The 21,809-nt window shown below is 44.5% G+C and overlaps 2 long non-coding RNA genes across 6 annotated transcripts in view; both read right to left on the reverse strand.

Moving 5' to 3' along the window:
* Positions 1–18,167, reverse strand: part of LOC123384266 — a 36,682-nt gene extending 18,515 nt beyond the window's left edge. The window contains exons 1-2 of the long non-coding RNA XR_006595071.1: positions 17,411–18,167; positions 5,912–6,178 (exon numbers count right to left, since the gene is read on the reverse strand). This is a non-coding gene — a long non-coding RNA (uncharacterized LOC123384266). The remainder of the gene's footprint in view (positions 1–5,911; positions 6,179–17,410) is intronic.
* Positions 1–21,809, reverse strand: part of LOC111559754 — a 496,575-nt gene that overhangs the window by 222,219 nt on the left and 252,547 nt on the right. The gene's annotated exons all lie outside the window — the stretch shown is intronic.

Below are 21,809 nucleotides of genomic sequence, written 5' to 3' on the forward strand. Positions count from 1 at the left end.
CTATAAGTCAAACTCCTATTTTGTGGTGTGATTTTGGCTGCATAGTTTTGTGTGTGTTAAACCGTATTTATTAGCTGATACCCATTATTATTTTGAGCAAGGTATAATTCAGTTGTCAGGCTCCATCGCAGGCAAGGAGATTTAATCAGTGAGAGCCGCTTTGCTACTGAGTATAAAACAATGTGGGTTTCATGAAGCAATCGCGGCAGTGTGAAAAAATGGGATTAATTAGTATTGTATAAGAACAGGCAGCATGCTCATTAAAACCTTGTGAGGTGGCTCTTGACAAACTACCACTTGATAGGACCGCATTAATGTGACAAGGCAAAGACTTCATTCCCAAATCCTTTCTGATTGTATCTTGCTTTTAAGTTACCTGGAATGACCCTCCTCGGCGGCGGCGGGAATACAAAGATCAAAATGACTGCCAGGGATCCTGGAGCCACCTGGACCCGGGAAGCCACGCATCGAGGGGGGAAGCTTCAAAGACAACTTTTTTTGAACTCGCAGTCAAACATGAATCAATAGTTGTAAATGAAGCTGCACCCATGGGGGTGGCGGATTTGCATTCGCGCTCGGCAGGTCGGCAGAAACTAATTTGACGATTGGTAACCCGCCCTAATGAAGGCCACGTACAAACCCTCTGCCTGTTTGTTTACGGGGTGTGGGCGGGCAGGGGCTGGAAATGCATCCGGCCTGAGGAAGGTGGCAGGGGCTCCGGGGAGCCCTGGGGGCCCGGCCAGAGGAAAAGGAAGGGGACAGAGAACCTGTTCTTTGCGGCGCCTCCCTATTAGTGCCATTGCCTCATTATTTGGATTTCCAAGATGCCTCTCTTAGTTCCTAGAACGAATAGTTATTTTTTGTTGTGTTTTGTTTTCACAGTGAAAGCATCTGCACATGAAAAAAAGCCCTGTGAGAACAATCTGCTTTGGGTAAGGAATACTTTTTTGATGTGCTTTAGACTCGGCTTCCTCTTTGGGCATCCCATTTGATTCTCTTCCAAACGTGGACCAGTTTGGGTTGTATCATCATGCTGCAGTTGGGGTTTTTTTTTGGGGGGGGAATGGGGGCGGGAGGGGTTCTTGAGGCGATGTCCAAGGGTGTGCTTTCTCAATAGCTCACCAGATCTATAGTCTCCTCAAAGGATCTTCTCTTAACTGCACCCCCTCCCACCCACCCCCCGCTCCCATTTTCCCGGTGGCTTTAGCTAACTCTGCCTGCGAGGCGACTCTACACAGAACAGGTATCTGTTGGATGTACTTCCAGACCTGAAAATGCCATCAGAAACCTCAGCGTCCCTTTTCCTTGCCCTCCCCGACTATTTTATATATATACAACCTTGTTAAATCTCACCAGCACATGAAATTAACGTTTGCTACCATGAAGCTCAAGTACTCAGCTCACAATTATAGGTGGTTTGCAATTGAACTTGGGCAATTCCACTGCAATCTGCAGATTCAAGGCGCTGGGCGAAAGTCAGGCTACCTGAGCCGCCTAGATGGGATTAAGCACACTGCTTTATCAAGTGATGTGTTGCAATATTGTTAATTTAAACCTTAACATCTCATTGTTGTGATCCAAGCTGCATGATGTAATGCAATATGACAGCCATTAAATTAATAGAAAATAGAATTCATCTCTCAAAATTTCACACAAAATAAAGGCACAGAGACAGACAAAAATAAAGGAAGAAAGACAGACAGATAAATACCTTTAATATATATATTTTTTTCTGTTTCCAACTGAGTCTGCCTCTATCTGGCAGTGCTAGGAGGACCACAGAGCATCAGCCGTTTGCACAGAGATCCCCGCCATCTTATTTATTCCTCTGGGAGGCAAAGCAGTGAATATATTCCTATTTTGTTCCTTTTCTTTCCAAGAGTGGACCTCATAGACATAATATGCTCACGCATCACCGTCTACGCGTGACACAGTAATAGGAAATTTCCGGCCCCTCTTAGCTTGAGGAGGACCTCCCGCAAAGACCCTACAACTCCTTCAGGTAGTAGCCACCTACTTGATTTATAATCCTACAGCGGCGGAAGAGGTTAGCTGAGTAATTTGAATCACTAGATTTTGCTAATGAACTCGGGCCAGAGAGAGAAAGCACTTTACGTGGCAAAGGCTCCATTTCACCTTCCTGACGCTCCACATACTTTATCTCCAAATTTTTACATTATTTATATAGAAAGGGAAATGGTTCTCTCAGAGGAGAATGAGTGGGCAAAGCATCTCTGCTGATAGAGTATCTTCTAGGATTCACGGCCGCGAGGACGCCCTGTCTCCGTGCGACCAAAATTGGGCTGCCGGATTTAGCAGAGAGACATACAGAAGGCCCAGTTCAATTTGACTGTTTGGTAAACAACAAACAATGCGATATTTTGGACGCACTTCTATGAAAAGTCGCTTGCTGCCTCTCTGCAATTCAACTTGAACGGCGCATCCCGCGTGTTAGCTGGGAGTCTGAGCTGAGAGGAGGTGTATTTGCCCCAGCGAGGGCATTGCGGGAACGTCAGGAGAGAATGCCCTACAGAGCTTGGGAAAACTGAACGTATGGAGCAGTCTTCTGGCGTCTGTGGTTCTCAGTGGAGCATTTTTATTTAGCAGATTACTATAGGCTTCACTGAGCTTTGAAATAAACTCTTGGTCACTTTTTTCCCACATGGATAAACAAGTTTTAAATGATGTCGCCTTCATATTAACCTCAAAGAGACTTTCCTACTGTTGCATTTTGTATAAAGGAAATACATAGTGGTTCGCACACCTGGGAGTTCCTGGGACCTTCCCACCAACACCACTGGGTATCTTCATTTATCTCCATAGACCACAGTTTCAAAAGCACTGACCTTGTATGTAGCCACAAGAATGGAACGCAAGTATTCAAATATCTGTACAGATAGCTGTACGTGTATATGATCCAGTCAAATAATATAGGTACCTTCCTGTCCCCAGCAGCACTATTCGTCACAACCAAAAGGTAGAAACCACCAAAGGGGTCATCAGCTGACGAATGGATAACTAAATTGTGGTCTTTACTTACAACTGAATAGCATTCAACCATTAAAAGGAATGAAGTGCTGATACATGTTATAACGTTGGCTGAGCACTGAAAACATTATGCTAGGTGTTAAGCCAGACATCAAAGGTCACACATATCGTAGGATTTATATGAAACATCCAGAACAGGTAAACCTGTGGAAACACAGACTAGTTGTCGCCAAGAGCCGGGAAGGAGGTAGGGGGACAGGGAGAAGGGGCACGGGGTACTGCTAACCTGGGGCACAGGTTTCCTTTCAGGGTGATAAAAATGTTTTAGGATTAAATGTGCTGGTTCGACAACACTGTCACTGTGTTAAATGCCACTAAATTGAACAAACTGAGGGTTGTCGGAGGGGTGTCGAGTGGGAGGATGGGCCAAATGGGGGGTGGGCACGGAGGAGGGCACTTGTTGGGATGAGCACCGGGTGTTGGATGGAAGTGATGAATCGCTGAATTCTGCTCCTGAAACCGATATTGCACTGGATGTTAACTAACTCGGATTTAATGAAAATTTAAAAATTTTTAAAACATAAAAAATAAAATGCTTGGTTTTATATTACAGGAATGCCGTCTCAGTGAAAATAAGCAAATAATCAAAAAATCATTGACTAACAAGAAAATGGGATTTTCTATTTCTGCCTTTTGAACTTCTTACCAGCTACAAAACAAAAAACAAAAACCTTCTCATTTTCCATAAAACTTATTAAATGGAAGACATTTCCACACAAGGTATTAACTAAACTAATATGAATTGAACCCCTCGTAAAAGGGTTGCTGGTAGGAGCACCTGGGTGACTCAGTCAGACGTCCAACTCTTGATTTCAGCTCTGTGCATCATCTCACGGTTCGTGAGTTTGAGCCCTGCGTCGGGCTTTGTGCTGACGGTGCAGAGCCTGCTTCGGATTCTCTCTCTCCCTCTCTCTCTGACCCTTGTACTCTCTCTCTCTCTCAAAATAAATAAATAAACTTGAAACAAAACAGGTGCTCCATTCTGGGCCTGCTTACCGAGCTGAGCCCTGCTCACCACCCGGGCAGGACACCTACCTGCAGTCCCTTTCGTCACTGTCATACACAGCACCTTTTGCCGATGACAGGCCACGTGCTGTATGGTACTGGGACTGTAATGAGTCTCAAGTAATCGTGGGGACAGGATAAATCTCAAGGGGCTTAGAAAACAGCATAACATAGTAACTCAATACACATGCTTCGAGAGCCAGACTCATCGGGTCCCTCATCAGCTGTGTGACCTCAGGCAATTCCTGAACCCCTGTGACCTCAGTTTTCTTATTTGTAAAACGGGGGGAGATAAGAACATCTACCTCCCAGAGCTGGTGAGGGTGGGGGTGGGGGAGCCGAATCAGTTTAAAGCGTTCCAAACAGTGCCTGGCACTCAACCAGAATGGCTAAAATTACCAACCGGCGCTACTAAATCCCGGTGAGGTTACACAACCAGGATTTTCACACATTCCTGACGGCTGTGTCACACGCACTCTGTCACCGCTGTGGAAAACCATTTAGCGCTTTCTTAGGAACTAAATCCACCTACTCTATGATTCAGCAATTCCACTCCTAGGTCTTCGCCCAAAAGAAATGAAAACCCATGTTTATAAAAAGATTTGTACAAGAATGTTCACTGCACCTTATTCATACTGAAAAAAGAAAAACAACACAGAGACAACTCAAGTGTCCATCAGCAGAAGATTGGACACACAGGGTCTGTGGTCGTATAATGGAATAATACTTAGCACTAAAAAGGAATGAGCTAGTGATACACCAAGGAACACAGCGTATTTCCAGACCGTTATGTTCAATGAAAGAATCCAGTCCCTGAAGAGGACATATGCTACATGATTCCATTTTTGTGAACTTCAAAAAAACAGTCACGGGGCACCCGGGTGTCTCAGTCAGTTAAGCATCCGACTCTTGATTTCAGCTTAGGTCATAATCTCACAGTTCGTGAGTTCAAGCCCCGCATCGGGCTCTGTGCTAATAGGAGCCTGCTTGGGATTCTCTCTCTCCCTCTCTCTCTCTCCCTCTCAGAAATAAATAAAAGCAAAAAGAGACAGCCAAACTAGTCTATGGGGATAGAAATCAGAGTAGTCTTTGCCACTGCACGGCAGAACATGAGGGAACTTTCTAGGGTGATGGTAGTATGTGGTAGGAGGTAGAAAATGTTTTCTGTAAAGGGCCAGAGAGTAAATGTTTTAGCCTTTGAGGTCTACATACAGTCTTTATTGCATATTCTTCTTCTTTTTAAAATAGTCCTTGAAAAATGTAAAAATCCCTTCTTAACTGAGAGGCCACACAAAAACACTCCACCGGCTAGATTTGGCCGCGGGATTGCAGTTTGCTAAATTCTGGTCTATTCGGGGTGTTTGTTACACGGACGTACACATCTGTCAGACTCACTGAGCGGTACGGTTAAGACCTATGCGTTTTCCTATATGTACTCAGTAAAACAGAGAGCAGTGTCCAGAAGTTGAGCTAACATTCACACATTGGCTAATATTATTTCAGCTTCAAATTAAACGATATACTTACTTGTTTTCAATCAGAACAAGAAAACATCGTTCTTCCGCTCTGTAAAATCAATTCGAGCAATATATTTAAGGCATCCGTTGTGATTCCCTCAACTGCCTAGACACACGGATCCATCCCCTTCCTACAGAGAGAATTTTATTTATAAGGGCAGTACCTTAAGCCTCGGAACATTCCCACGCAGAGGATATGGTCTCGCATCTCTAGGGGTCTTTGAACCCTTGTCAGGGAAACGGGCATCTGTCATGGACCAAGCTGTCTGTCCCACCTGACGCCTACTTGAGAACCACCTCTTCTTCCACAGGACAGCCTCCTACCCAGTTAGAGTCCTTACCAGTGTCACGGCTGAGGACAGAACGCTTCTGAAGGATTCCCTGTAGTTAAGGTCTCCCAGGTAACAATTTGAAGCATTTCCAAAGGCTAAGACACTACCTTGAGAGTATTTTCTATACATTCACACGTCGCTTTTCGCTCCTTGCTGAAGAACGCTCTCTATGGGATCCGCCATTCCAAACTGCTGAGCCAAGCAGGATTAGCGACTGTCACAAAGCAAGTTCCACATGGAGTGGAGAGTCCTCATCTGTTTCCAGCAGCAGAAGTTCTGGTATTGGTGGCAGCGAGAAATAAAAAAGCACTTTGCCAGATGAAGCGTAAGGGGACACTGGAGCGTGGCCCCACAAAATAAATTATTGCACTTTTTCTTAAAATTCCTATCAGAACCAAAGTTGAACTTGGTGGGGGGAGGGGGGTGGGCTACTGTTAACAATTGGGATGAAGAAGAAATAAACTCCTTCATTAATGGAGTTTAATTAAATAATGTTTAAGCATTTGTTATGATAAATACTAATCATCTTTTTTTTATTTTTTTAATACGAATCATCTTTTATTTATTTTTTATTTTTTTTTAATACTAATCATCTTTTAACATCGCCACGTGCGATTTGAAGAAAGAGGGACTGACTGCTGTCCTCGGGGAGCCCACAGTGCCGTGCACAGATGAGGTGGGCACTCTCACCACCATCGTCCCGTCTGTCACCGTCTTGGTGATAAATATTATTTACTTATTATTACATGAAATACTATTTATTTATGCTTGGCCTTGCACTAAGCCCTTGAGACACGCTGACCCATTTAACCCTCTCCATAAATAACCCTGGGAAATAGATCCCATTAGTACACCCATTCCACAGATGCACAACTGAGGCTGCTCAGAAAATAAATAGCTTGGGGCACCTGGGTGGCCCTGTCAGTTAAGCGGCCGACTTCGGCCCAGGTCATGAGCTCACAGTTCATGAGTTTGAGCCCCACGTCAGGCTCTATGCTGACAGCTCAGAGCCTGGAGCCTGCTTAGGATTCTGTGTCTCCCTCTCCCTCTGCCCCTCTCCTGCTTGTGATTGCTCGCTCTCTCTCTCTCTCTCTCTCTCTCTCTGTCAAAAACAAATTAACATTAAAAAAATTAAAAATAAAAAGAAGGTAAGGAACTTGGCCAACCTCTGACCCCAGACAGCGATAGAACTCGCCTCAGAACCCAGTTCCAAGACTCCAAACTCTATGCTCTTAACGCATGTCTCTTTCCTGCATCCCCAAAGACAACTGAAAACATAAGCAATGATGGACCAGGAAGTAGTCTCTAAAAGTTCAGAGCAGCATCCAAGAGGACCAAGCACTAGAATAGAAAAACTGTGTGAAGTCAGACTTTGGTTTCACTTGGAAATAGGAGTCATTCCTGAGCAGGCAAAAGTGGGTGAGGCTGGCGTTTCATCAGGAGACCCCCACTTCGCTGGGATAGACTCCTGGAAATGTCAATTAAAAAAACATTAAACTCCCACAAGGGAACTTCAGTCCAATTAAAACAGCTTCAATTCATTTGCTGTCAAGTATTATCTTTTTACAGATGCCATGATCTGTTCAAATTGATCAGAACATGATGAATATTTCAAGAAATCACTCTTCCCCGCGGTGGGAACAGCGATATATCATAGAACTTTGGTCAACGACTCATACCACCGTACGGCAAGGGGACGCTATGATTTTGCCCGGTACATGGCGGCGGGGTACTGTGTCTCAGACACAGGGTGCTGCATCTTTTATGTGCACGGAGACTGACGGGGAGAGAAAGGGGCAGCAGCAATGAGGAAATGATTCCAAAGGAATAGATCCACTCTAGAAACATCGAACTGGCAACCGCTTGGCAACTGAGGACTGGGTAACCCCCCTGAGCTGCTGTAAGGCATGTGGTTGGCAAACGAGCTGAGTGCCGGGGCAAGACCCTGCCGGCCCCACCGCTGGGAAGACCGTGGTGGCCGAGGGGCGTCTCCACAGCCTTCCCTGGAGAGAGGGACTCTGGTGAGCGGGAGGAGGAGCGGTTCTCCTTGGCCTCTGTTACTATGGCAACCTTCCCCTTTGTTTCCCTGGATCCAGAGCTGCTGCCTCATTTAGAGACTGGCATCAGGTGAGGCAGCTGCGTGATGGCATTAGGAAAACGAGGAAGTGGAAAAACAGCGCTGCTTGAGCAAACGCACATGCACACATCCTGGCACCGGGAAGGCATGGTCAGGACGAGTTTCCAGACCTCTTGCCACTTTCTTTTGAGCCAATCAGCAGCATATGATTGCAATTGCTGCTGAATGATATGCTCGGGGAATTTTCGCTTTATTCTGGCTGTGATTTGGACGGTTGCCTTGGACGCGTTCTTCTGTTGCCCGCGATACTCTGCTCTTCCTTACCCCATGGAGGGGTGTCAGTGTCAAGGTCACATCCCCTAACAGGCTTTCCCTGAGCACGCCCCACCCTCTGCCTATGTTCTCTCTCGGCATCCCGAGCAGTGAGCACGGTTCACAAGCCTTTCACTGATGCTCTGTGCTCATCAGTTTTTGCTCTGTCTCCTCGGCTAGATTACAAGCTCCGCGAGGGCAAGGAGGCCGCCATTCTTGCACAAAGTGCCGTCAGACGAAATGCGCCGGGCAAGTGGCCGGGAATGAATATTTGTGAAATAAATGAAGAATCCGCTAACTCCGAAAATGTGATTTCGGATGCTGACATACTAAGAGCTGCGGTAGTGACTTGGAGGCTCTCCATTTGTTTTTCTCTTCAACGAACAATCAACCAGAATCATATTAAGACCAAAGACCATGACCTGAGTTGCGAATCTATTTACTCTCCCTGCTGTGTCTGCCTTCACTGCAGAATTTCCCCATGTCTTCAGGCAGCCTGGTTGTATATGTACAATGGAATAGTGTAGGGGATGAGAGAATGTAAATTCAAGGGATGGGGGCAGAATGCCTATCAGGTCTTTCTCCACTGGCTTGTGGCCACAAGAAAGGCAGCATCTCGGGACAGAAGCATTCAGAATGCTCAAAGGGTGAGTCCAAGGAAGAAATCTCCACCGTAGGGAGAGAGAGAAGAGAGAAGGGGGGCATAGGTGAGACAGAGAACAAAACAAGTTCCGCAAATGCACCGCATCCTTCCCCGATGCACTCACTCTTAGGACCCCCATGGGACCAGTGGCCTTGGCCGTCTCCCTGTATAAAAAGTTGATGATGAAATCTATTGGTGGCGGGATGAGTGGGGGCGTGGCATTCCTCCACTCCATAATGCAATATCGTTCCCAATTTATAATGCACATGAATGAGAAATTGGATGAGTTTTACCAAAAAAAAAGTATATTTCAGTCAACTTTGATGAAACTTACTCTTTCCAAAATAGTAAAACATTCCGTGAAATAAAACGATTCGGGAAGAATGTATGATAGTTCATACATACGCAAAATCAGTAGCACCAAACAAACAGAAACCAAATTAAACAAACAACTAACAAAAGCTAGACGAAAGTATCTGTCAGCTCCACAGCAGTGACGTAAAGTTAAGGGATGAACTTCATAGAGAAGCAGAGTATCCTACCTCCCTATGTCTAAAGAATAATTCCTGAAAGGTAGAGGCCATGAGCCATTCGATTCCTGCTAATTTGTCGGTGATTATACTAATGACAAAACCAAAATTATTTCAACGAGTGGAAGACAGGTCTGCCTTACCTGAGAACCCAAAAATGATCTCAAGTAAGATTCTCTATCTACCTCACTGGCTAATGCAGCCAAGGGTCTACACTGTTCCTCTTTGCAACAGTTTGGGCTCAAAGGTCTGAGATGAGTGTGATTAGCCAAGTCTAGGTTTTGAGCCAACATTACTAGGTCTTTGTCCTTGCTCCTGGCCCACAGCTGTTAAATCCTTGGAATTTCATAAGTGATAAGAGTAGTTATAAAGGTGAAAGAGAATCTTTTGTTATTCATAACAAGCCCCTTTCAACCACACCTGAGTTTATGTTGATGAGGTGACTTTTGGAAAACCCTTAAGGATGGGGGCACCAGTTGCCAGGGGAACTAGCCCTAGTTTAGAGGGCTGAAACTTTTTGTCCCATCCTCCAACCTTCAGGGGAGGGGAGAGGGGCTGGAGATTGAGTTCAATCTCAATGATTTAATCAATCTCACATACATAATGAAGCCTCCACAAAAATCCTAACTGAAGGTTGGGAAACATGGAGATGCTGGGAAGGTCGAGTGCCCGGAGAAGGCATGGAATCTCCGTCCTCCTTCCCCCACACCTGCCCAATGCATGGCTTCCATTTGGCTATTCCTGTGTTATATTACTTTATTTCACCAAAATCCTGTTCTTTGGGGACAGCTGTCTTCACCCTACAAATAGATCGTACTCAATTCATATGGTGGCAGCGGGGCAGGAGGTGGGGGGTACGGTTCTCTTTGTTTCAAAGATGGGTGGCCCAGGTCACACTAAATAGAGTTTTCTTCCCCTCTGGCCACAAAGAATATTTTTCAATAGGCACAAGACCCAAGCTGAGTTCTCCTTGAGACTTTTGGCTAGCAAAAGAGACTTCAATCAAAATAATCTGTAGGGTCCAAATCCAGGAATTAATAAAAATGCTATTAATAAATAAGTCATCAAACCTATAGAGCTGTGGTTTTCAACCAGGCATATCTGGGCGGTTTTTGTTGTTTTAAGCACACACCTGGTCTACTCCAAACAAATCAAATGAATCAGTAACTCAAGAAGAGTCTGATGTATCTCTCTAATTAAGAACCTGTTTTATAGAAATACTAAGGTTCTTATGAGCAATTAAACAGTTTTTACATTTTATACAGATCCCCAACAATGAATATGTAGAATAAAATGTCAGAATATTCATTTACGCTTAAATTGCTTAAAAGATATTTGCTAGAGTAAAACTTTATATCACAGAGCTGTTGGTTAGAGGAGCAGGTTAAAGTTAAGAATGTAGGAAAAACTGGGGCGCCTGGGGGGCTCAGTCGGTTGGGCGTCCGACTTCGGCTCAGGTCATGATCTCGCGGTCCGTGAGTTCAAGCCCCACGTCGGGCGCTGTGCTGACAGCTCAGAGCCTGGAGCCTGCTTTGGATTCTGTCTCCCTCTCTCTTTGCCCCTCCCCAACTCACACTCTGTCTGTCTACCTCTCTCTCAAAAATGAATATTGAAAAAAAGAGAGAAAGAGAGAACATCTTTTCCTTGAGCTCTGACAAAAATCCTTGTGAGAACTCTTACTGGCCAAACCTGGATCATGTGTCCATCTCTAAAACAATCACTGTGGCCAGAGAATGGATATTCTGACCAGTTTGTGCAGGATATTCACTTCTGGAGGTTTTGGTGCAGGGGTCAAGGTTGGATGAATGGTATAAACTCTACCCAAACCAGATGGGATGGGTTCTCCACTGGACAGAGGGATTCTATTGTCAAAAGGGAAAGAATATTGAGCAGGTAAAACAAAACAGCTGTCTACTAAAACTCAAGTGTGTAATATCCAAAGGGGTTTGTACGAGAGTAAGTGTTATTTAGAATACACTATGGGGGCGCCTGGGTGGCTTAGTGTCTGACTTAGGCTCAGGTCATGAGCTCGCAGTTTAAGTTCGGGTCCCATGTCAAGTTCTGTGCTGACAGCTCAGAGCCTGGAGCCTGCTTCCGATTCTGTGTCTCCCTCTCTCTCTGCTCCTCCCCTGTTCACGCTCTGTCTCTCAGTAATAAATAAAAAACGTTAAAAAAAAAAAAGAATGTAGGAAATAGCCATATTAGCCAGGATTCTTTTGGTTGTAAATGGCAGAAAACCCAAATCAAAGGACTGAGTTAAAAAGGGGAGGACTGATTGACTCATATAGTTGGGAAGTCCAGGGGCAGAGTTAATTTCGGGTACAGCTGGTCCAGAAGTTCAAATGATGGTATCTGGGCTCCCTCTTCTTCTCCATTTTAGCCCTACTTAGTTTTGCTTGGATGGTAGAGGAGATGACCCCACACCCCCTCCTCCCCAGGATCCCTGGCTTGAAGCTCAGAGACCCCCATGGAAAGCAGACTTCTTCTCTTCAATGTCTACTTGCCATTTCCAGAAAAGACCCTCGGCGGCTCAACTAGTTAACACGATAACTGGACAAGCAGAGTGATGCAGATAATGAGTCCCCTATTAGGAGAGGCCCAATCTGGGTCCCATGTCACAGAGTGGACAATCATAATTAAAGGCTTAGAGGACTACCTAGCATGAGGAAAGAGAGGCCAACCCTACTCCCAGCTTAACCATGCAATGGGATGGTAGGAAACTGAAAGTCAACACATGACTGCTACACTCACACCTAGACTGAGCTCACATTGCTGACATCCCCTCATTCTTCATTGTGACCTACCAATGACTTTCCAAATGTCTGAAGTCAATAAAAAATAAATGAATACAATACTTAGCAACAATAACAAAATCTTACTATTGTTCAAGTGCAAATCAACGAGCATGCTACTGGCTTAGAGGGCTGTCTAGGAGAGCTCAGATCCACCAGAACCCTTCCTCAATTAGAAGCGAGTCTTGGAGCATCTGGGTGGCTCAGTCAGTTAAACGTCTAACTCTTGATTTTGGCTCAGGTCATGACCTCAGTTCATGAGTTCGAGCCCCCATCAGGCAGTCAGATGACAGTCCAGAACCTGCTCGGGATTCTCTCTCTCTCTCTCTCTCTCTCTCTGCCTCCCCTACTCATGCACACTCTATCAAAATAAGTAAATAAACATTAGAAAAAATATTTTCATTTTTTTTAACGTTTATTTATTTTTGAGACAGAGAGAGACAGAGCATGAACGGGGGAGGGTCAGAGAGAGAGAGGGAGACACAGAATCTGAAACAGGCTCCAGGCTCCAAGCTGTCAGCACAGAGCCCGACGCGGGGCTCGAACTCACGAACCGCGAGATCATGACTTGAGCCAAAGTTGGACGCTTAACCGACTGAGCCACCCAGGCGCCCCAGGAAAAAATATTTTTTATAAAGGAAGTGAGTCTTAGAGGGCAGCAAAATTCTCTCCTCCCATTCTAGTGAAGCTACTTTTCTTAGTGGTGAACCGAATCAAAGAAAAGGGAGGTATCTTGCTATACCTCATGTGATTTCTGCCAAATCCAAAACTCTTCAGTGACACCTAGAAGAAGAGTCCGGTAAACCCGCTCTGAAAAAAATGTCAAATGCTGGTTTCTAAACCAGCTCACACATGGAAATAACATAATTAGTACAAATAGCTACATTTCCATGAAGATTTCCAGTCAAGGAGCTTCGCAAATTAATTCCACTGGAATGATACCCCTTCAAACAACTCCGCCTGTCTTCCATAATCACTACACATACACGGGAAGTCTAACTGGAAAACCACACAATAAGAGTTCCGGATGTACCAGGATTAGGAATAAAGAATACGTCTGAGGGGCACCTGGGTGGCCCGGTCGGTTAAGTGTCTGACTTCGGCTCAGGTCGTGATCTCACAGTTTGTGAGTTCGAGCCTTGCATCGGGCTCTGTGCTGACCGCTCAGAGCCTGGAGCCTGCTTCAGATTCTGGTCTCTCCCTCTCTCCCCCTTCCCGGCTCACACTCTGTCCCTGTCTCTGTTTTTCTCTCTCTCAAAAATACATAAAAAAAAAAAAAAAGAATATGTCTGAAACTGTGGGAAGAATTTTAATATCTCAAACTGTCAGAAAACAGAACCATTTCATCTGATAGGCTATGTTAGGACCTACGGTTGAACATAAGGACAGAAGGACAGAAGGCTGACCTGGTATGCAGACAACAATGAAATGGAACCCTTTAGGGGCAGTGGCTCGGTTGGTTAAGTGTCTGACTTTGGCTCAGGTCATGATCCCAGGGTTTGCGAGTTTGAGCCCCGCATCGGGCTGTCAGTGCAAAGCCTGCTTCAGAGTCTCTCCCCTTCTCTCTCTGCCCTTCCCCTGCTTGTGCCCACTCTCTGTCTCTCTCTCTCTCTCAAAAATAAACAAACATTAAAAAAAAAAAAAAAGAAATGGAACTCTTTAGTAAGTGCGCCAACCAGAACTCACACCTATTTAAAGCTATGGAGCTCTAAATTTCCATGGGCTGTGATATTTGCATGAAATCCTTGAAATAATGTGTTATGGATTGAAGCTTTCAAATCTGATTCAATCTGATCTGAGGGAAACCTGAATTAAAGGTTTGAACCAAACCGTAAGGCAAACCCCAAATTAATTCAGGGTATGTTAATGCCAACATTTTGTTTTGCAAATAAACCAAAGGTCTTTAACTTTTAAAAATTAAGTTATTTTCAAAGAAAGTATGGATTCGCTTTGTAATTCACAACAAGAGAGTACAGTAGCACAACCACCACTTAACAGAGACATTTGGTTGATTTATTCAGCAGGTATTTATTGAACACCTAATAGGTACTAGCCTTTCTGTGCTCAGGAGATAGTGACGGCCTCAGTAGATTACACCACTGGCCTCAGGAATCCCAAATTCTAATGGAGGGAAACATAAAAATCTGGAAAATAAAGAAACGCACACAAAAACTTCAGACTTTAGTTTCTCTGAAAGCAGGGGTTGGCAAACAATGGCCCGCAGACTGTTCCGGTAAATAAAGTTTTATTAGAACGCGGTTTATGCATCATCCGTGCTGCTTTTGTGCCACCGTGGAGTGCTGACTAGTTAAGACATACGCTGTGTGCTCCACAAAGCCTAAAATATTTGCTGTGTGACCTGTTGCAGAAAAAGTTGGCCAGCTCTGTAAAGAAACAGAAAGGATGCCCCGTAAGGTGACTGGGATGGAACGCGAGTATAAGGTCTGGAAAGGTCTCACCCAGGCAGTGGCATCTGAGTCGAGAGCTGAGGAATGGGAAGAAAGCAGGGTTTTAGACAAACAGAACAGTATGGAGGTGTGGTGGGTGTTCTTGTTCTATTTTTAGTGAAGTATTTTGCCTTAAAGGTGATGAACATGTCACCGGACGGTAGCATTGAGAAAAATCTCAAATGGTAAAATAAACAAACCCAACACTTTCCCCTGGTGCCTTGTGCAAGGTGATAAAAGCATTTTCAAGTTGTCTCTGGATTTGCATTCAAAAGAGGGAAGGGGTCCACAGAGTTCAACAAGCACCTCTGGGAAGAAGGAACTCATTGGTGCCCTCTCCATAACTGCCTCGCCTTGATTTCTGTGGATGAAGGGTCGAGCCTAAACGCATTTCTTCACAAAGTCTTTCTCCTTGCTCGGCCTTGTCTCCAACTGTGATTTCCCTCACCTCCACGTCTTTGTGCTGATAGAACACATCTGCTTAGAATATTGCTGGGCATAGCTTTTCCCAGAAAAGGTATTCCGATATCATCTGGGGAGAAGCAGATTGACGAGACCAGTGACTCGGGGTGAGTAAGATAACGAGGGAATCCAGATGTCTACGCTACGCGAAAGCTCTTGTTTATTTCCACCCACACGTACGTGGCCCTCGTCGTGGGAGCATCGGATGCCTTGCTGGCCAGAGATGATCGTTCTCCTTCCGTGATGCTCCACGTCTCCAGGTGGGGCCCTTCTCCGTAAGGTTAAAAAAACCCACTTTACCTTTTGTGTGGTATCTTATACCAACGTCTCTTTAAGTCTCAATTCTCACATTATATTGGAAACTGTTTCAGATGAAAATCCGTACTCAGCAAGCGTGTCCTTGCCTCTGTGAAAAACCTCATGCTCCATTTTCATGATACTTGTGGTGGTTTGGGGTGGATAAATTAAACCTGCTTTTCTCCTGATTGCCTTGCTGGCCTTCTTTGTAACTTGACTTTGTATTCCTTTCTGTTCAATACTTCTCAAAGTACTGAGAGTTTAAAGAGGTACAATAAATCCCAGATCAGTTTTTAATGACCACGGTAAGCCTGCTTGTAATATGTCAGTAAGCTGAACCTAAGAGCCAATGGGGAATAGGCTATTTCTGCCTTAGTAATTGCCTCCACAGAAAGATTTATAATGTCATTATCTGAATCTACAAGAAATAACTCATAGAGCTGAAATACCCTAAAAAAATATTACAATTCTCTTAAAATCTAGTCATTCATAAATGCTAAATCATAAAACTTTTTTCAAGATGTTTTATGTTAAAAGTAAAACCCAGTAAAAATATAAATGCTCGTTTCTTAATCAGATTCCTCATTCTTTATGTATCTGTTTGGAGCTTTGCAGTTTTCTGGGCTATATTTACAAACCTAACATTTGGCTGCCAGAATCTCCAACCACTACGAGAAGCCATGGTGTCTGAAAAGGCATTTCTCGTCACCTTTTTATCTCTGTGTGATAGCAAGGAGGAAGGAGGAAGAGGGTTAGTTAGTGCGGCAATAAAATTAATTTCAGCAATAAAAGTCACCTTTTCCCCTAATTTCCCCGTGAAAAAAACCCACACTAAACTTCCTGCCAAATGCACCCCAGAGCTGTGTTAAGCCGTTTCTGCAGCTTTCCTTCCGCGACCTCCTCAACGTTTCCAAATCAAAACAAGATCAGTCATTTCTTTCAAATAGCAGGAAACATCCTCCCCAATTTGTCCAGAGTTTAATAAAAAGCTGGTAGCCACATTTCCTCGTCTCCCTATGCCATAAAATAGAGCAACATTTATACTAATTTCTGCAGTGCAAAAATGTTCTTTGCAGGAGAGAATCTATTACGGTTTTAAAAGGACACTTAAGGTGTTTTTCATAATTTGGAAAATCATATTTTTCTCCCTTTAAATACAGTAATTTGGCGCAAACATGAACAGTGAATCAGGCTTTTTTCAGAAATTCCTTCTTTCCTCCCGTTGCCTACTCAAGATTGGGATTTTATTCACATGTTTAATATCTAGGATTGCAGCTAGGCCTTTGAGGGGGGTGGGGATGGAGAGAGAGGGTTATTTACAAGCACATGGGGAAGAAAAAAAACCTTACATCTTTTCTTTGCCATTCTTGTTGCTGCCCCTTGGAGCTGACCACCATTATGCCATTCCTTGATTATTATTTCCAATTCAACATCTCCGTAAATGGGAAATCAAGCGTCTCGAGGTATCTTTTTTTTTTTAATTTTTTCTATGTTTATTTATTTTTGAGAGAGAGAGAGAGAGAGACAGAGTGTGAGCGGGGGAGGAGCAGAGAGACAGGGAGACGCAGAATCCGAAGCAGGCTCCAGGCTCCGAGCTGTTAGCACAGAGCCCGACGCGGGGCTCGAACCCACGAACCGCGAGATCCTGACCTGAGCCAAAGTCAGACACTTAACCGACTGAGCCACCCAGGTGCCCCTCTCGAGGTACCTTGATTCAACATATCCCAAATTGAACTAACCTTCTTTCCAGGAAAGTGCCAATCTTAGCCAATGACACTACCTGTCCATCTGTTTCCTAGGAACCATAAACTGAGGCCGAAAGACAAGACCTCTGGTCTTCTATCTCTCACCTCACGCATCCGGATAATTATGGAGAAGATGTCTACCTCCAAATATCTCCCAAATATGAGTATTTTCTTCTACCACCACTACCTTACTAATTTCTCACCTGGGCAACTGCAGCTACCCGCCAACTCATCACCCTGCACGTCACTCCCTTTGGTGTCCACAAGCCACACAAAGGCCAAAGAGGTCTGCGGAAAACTCAGATCTGATCACAAGCCTCTTCAATGGCTTTTTAATACTCTGGGTAAAATCTAAAGTTCTTTTCATGGCTTCCTTCAGAACTTGGTGACTGATGGCCTCTATGACTTCATGACATTGCTTTCTCCACCCTGGAACCCTGTCAGAAGCTGGAATCCTGGCCACTTTTTGGTCCTTGGGGTACATCCATGGTGTCTTATCCTGCTGCCCTACACATGCTATTCCTTTTACCTGGAGTAGCCTTCTCTTAGCCCACCTCCTTCCTCACCAAACTGCTCAGAATGTGGGTCTCAGAGAAGTCTTCCACACTCCATGGTCTAGAAGAGCTTCCCTTGTTGTACATTGCCTTAGCCACCTGCGTCTTTTCTCCTATAGCATTCACCGCATTTGACGTCATTTGCTAAACGATGGCCCCCTTACCTGGAGGCGCCATGGTGGCAGGGAATATCTCTTTTCTTTAGCACTGTATCCTCAGCCACTAGCAAAGAATACCTTGATAAATATGGGATGGATGAATTAATGTTATTCCATAATTCATCTTTCTATGTCGATCTCTACCCCATCCATTCATCCCCTCAACGAATATTTATTGTAACTTACTTATGCCACGCACCATACTAAGCATTAGGATGAGCGCATAATATACTAGGATAATCAAGACAGAGTTCCTAGTGGAGAAGCAAATTAATTAATTGACTAATTAAATTACATAGTATACATATTACATAAACAATATATATAAATATATATATAATATATATGGTAATTTTAGACAGTATTGAGAGCTGTGAAAAATATACCAGAATCAAACCACAACACTTCAAGGAGGGGAAATGTGGAGAAGGAATTGGCCACAGACAAATCCAGAGGAGGGAAGGTCCAAGCCAGAGGCTTAGCAAGTAGAGGGTTCCTTGGTAGAAATAAGATTTATGGGATCAAGCAGGACAGTGTGGCTGGGACATTGTAATCTGGGGGCACAGATGCCTAAAATGAGGTGGGGCCAGATCACACAAGACCATGGAAGCTGCAGTGTGGAACGTGGATTTTATTTAAGTGCCGCAGGAAACCATCTGGCAGAAGGAAGGAATGACAGGGTTGGATTTTTGTTTCAGAAGAATAAGTCTGTTTCCGCTTTTTGGAACGGGGATTAGATGGGGGCCATGAGTGAAAGCGAAGGTATTCAAGAAATGGTTCTAATTTGGATGCAAGCTTCAAGACTTCCCATTGTCTATGGGATAAAGCTCCAATTCCATCACGATGGAATGAGATTTTAGGTTCCCTGCGGCCTGGCCCCTGCTACCCCTGTAGGCTTACCTCTACCCACTCCTTGGTGGCCCCTGCACTGTCACTGGTCAGCACACGGCACCTTGAACCCCCCCTTCACATTTTCCCTTTAGCATTTGACATATACCGACTTTTCTTTTTCTAATTTCCCCATAGCATGTGTTTTCTCCCTCAAACCTCATCTTCTACCCGGAGACGTCAAAACACTCTTGAAGACCAGAGCAAATTTTCTTCTTCCTGAACAATGGGCCATATCTTTTTAAAAAAAAAAATGTGTAGGGGCGCCTGGGTGGCGCAGTCGGTTAAGCGTCCGACTTCAGCCAGGTCACGATCTCGCGGTCCGTGAGTTCGAGCTCCGCGTCAGGCTCTGGGCTGATGGCTCAGAGCCTGGAGCCTGTTTCCGATTCTGTGTCTCCCTCTCTCTCTGCCCTTCCCCCGTTCATGCTCTGGCTCTCTCTGTCCCAAAAATAAATAAACGTTAAAAAAAAAAATTTAAAAAAAAATGTGTATATACTGCTTGCCACTTCTTGGATTATTGCTTTCCAGTATGGTTTACCTTTTGTTTAGTTATCTCACCTTCCCTGCGGGTGCCTAGATCCCATTTCCTCAAGCACAGTGCAAAACCCCCAAGGGCAAAGACTCCTTATGTTTCTGCAGAAACCTCCCCACAATGGCTGCCATGGCGCCATACCCACAACATGGCGCTCTCTGCTGATCTGCTGTGGAGGCAGCGCTAAATGCACTTGTAAGAACTGAGGGAAACATCAAGTTGCCTCATGACTAGGTAAGTAAAGGAGCTGGAAGTTGCAGAGATACACTTCAACAACAACAACAACAACTCTGCTTTGTAACAGCTTCTTTCCCGGAAGCCTCTTTCCTATAAAAACCGCCAGCTTTGGGTAGAAAATCGGATATGGACTATGAAAGAAGCTTGATGCGCTGTTGATCATCAGCTCTGAAATTCTAATCTGGCTTGAGATCAGAGATTTGGAACTCAGCCCCACGGAAGGAGCAGCTCAGAGAAGCCCACTAAGGAAAGGTTGCCATGGCCCTGGATAAATTCGGTGCTCACACGATGTGAGATTTGAGGGTGGACTGTGGAGAACAGAACTGAGGCCAGAGGAAGGTAAACCCTGGTGAAAAGAGAGCCATCGACATAGCCCGGCTGTGCTGCATGTCAGAACCGTGAATTAGGTTTGGGGAGAACTGGCCTCTGGCTTCTCATTTCTTGCCATGTGCCTTCACCTACTCAAGCAGGCATTTCACTGACAGGTTAAGACATTTAACACAAAATAACAGAAGGACCAAGGAGCATGGCTGACTGAATCACAGCAGTGGTATTTCTGTTCTCCAAAGGTAGTTGCCTGCGTTTGCCATGCTGAAAGTCTGTAAATGGGACCCTGGAAACTCATGGGGAGGAAGGATGAGAGAGATCTAATCAACTGTATGTAGAACAAGGAACTGGTGGCTACTGGGAAAATCTCACTTATTTTCCAAGACTTTTTTCTTTTTCTTTTTTTTTATTTTTTAACGTTTATTTTTGAGAGAGACAGAGCATGAGTGGGGAGAGGCAGAGAGGGTGGGGGACACAGCATCCAAAGCAGGCTCCAGGCTCTGAGCTGGCAGCACAGAGCCCGATGCGGGGCTCAAACCCACAAACTGTGAGATCATGACCTGAGCTGACGTTGGATGCTTAACCGACTGAGCCACCCAGGTGCCCCCCCAAGACTTTTTCTAAGAGAAAGAAGAAGGTAATTCAGGAAACATGGATGGAAGGAGGTGGTCACAAACTGCTCCCCTGGGATTAAGAAAGCTAGAAACCCTGGTGACATCCTCTAAATCTAGAGACTTACAAGACTCTAGTAATTGTGCAAACTCCAGAACAATTCACTTGATCTTGACACTATCAACATTGGGGGCTGGATTATCCTACATCGGGGGGGCTATCTTGTGCAACATAGGATGTAGGCCTCCCTGGTCTCCACTCACTAGAGGCTAGGAGCCCATCCCCAACCAGCTGTGACCAAAAATCTCTCCAGACATTGCAAAGTGCGCCCTGGAGGGGAGGGAGGTGCAAAATCACCTCCAGTTAAAAATCCCTGAGCTACCATCAGACAGACTTGGGTTTCAGTTTCAAATTTGCCATTTCCGCGTCTGTAAGATGGGAATAAATATCAGCCGCCTTAAAAAGCTGTGGGGAATAGTTAATGGATGAGGTATGTAAACCATGAGCACAGTCAGGCACGTAGTAAGTGCTCGACAAATATCAGCCATCGCTATTCTTGTTACTATTATTTATTGGTCATGGCCCAGGAAGAGAATTCCACACTCTTAACATTAGTTTTGGCTCCTTTAAGCGATGGAAAGAAAAGGGAATTGTTTTTCATGTGATATTACTTCTCATGCCTGCTAATGAAGAATCATATATATCTCGCCATGTAATTTCTCACAGGTGAGCTCAAGGCCCCTGAATTCTCTTAATCTCACACTACAAATAACTTGGGCATCAAGGAAATCTTCCAGTATTTGCCATCAAGGAAAGAAAGAAAGGGTTCATTTTTTTTTTTCTCATTCAAGTCAATTTCCAAAATGAAACAGTAGACGAAAGTCACGCACACCAATTACCTAATTGTGAAACTGATCTTCACTGAAAGCATCCCTGTTTTTGACATAAATAGTCGTGAAGTGGTAAGTTTTCAGCATGATTGTTAGGCTGATTGCTGAGTGCCAGATATCAGAGGCTAAAGAGGTTTTAGCCTGAAGAAATACTCTAGCATCTTTCGGTTGAGGGAAAATCACTTTAAGTAAATTAAAATAAGCTACATCCTCTATGTCGGCCCTAGTAATGTCCCACTTGGGTGTGAGAATTTGTGGTCTCGTGGAGGACCAGAAATGGGGGACGAGATGTGGTACAGAGAAGTATCATTTATTCTTTACTTCTCCCGGGATTGATTGTGTTTTGTTTTGTTTTTAAACTGAGAAGAGATATGAGTAGAAGAGTAGGAAAGGGTCTCTAACTT

This window comes from Felis catus, chromosome A3 (assembly GCF_018350175.1).
Source record: "Felis catus isolate Fca126 chromosome A3, F.catus_Fca126_mat1.0, whole genome shotgun sequence".
NCBI classification, from domain to species: Eukaryota; Metazoa; Chordata; class Mammalia; order Carnivora; family Felidae; genus Felis; species Felis catus.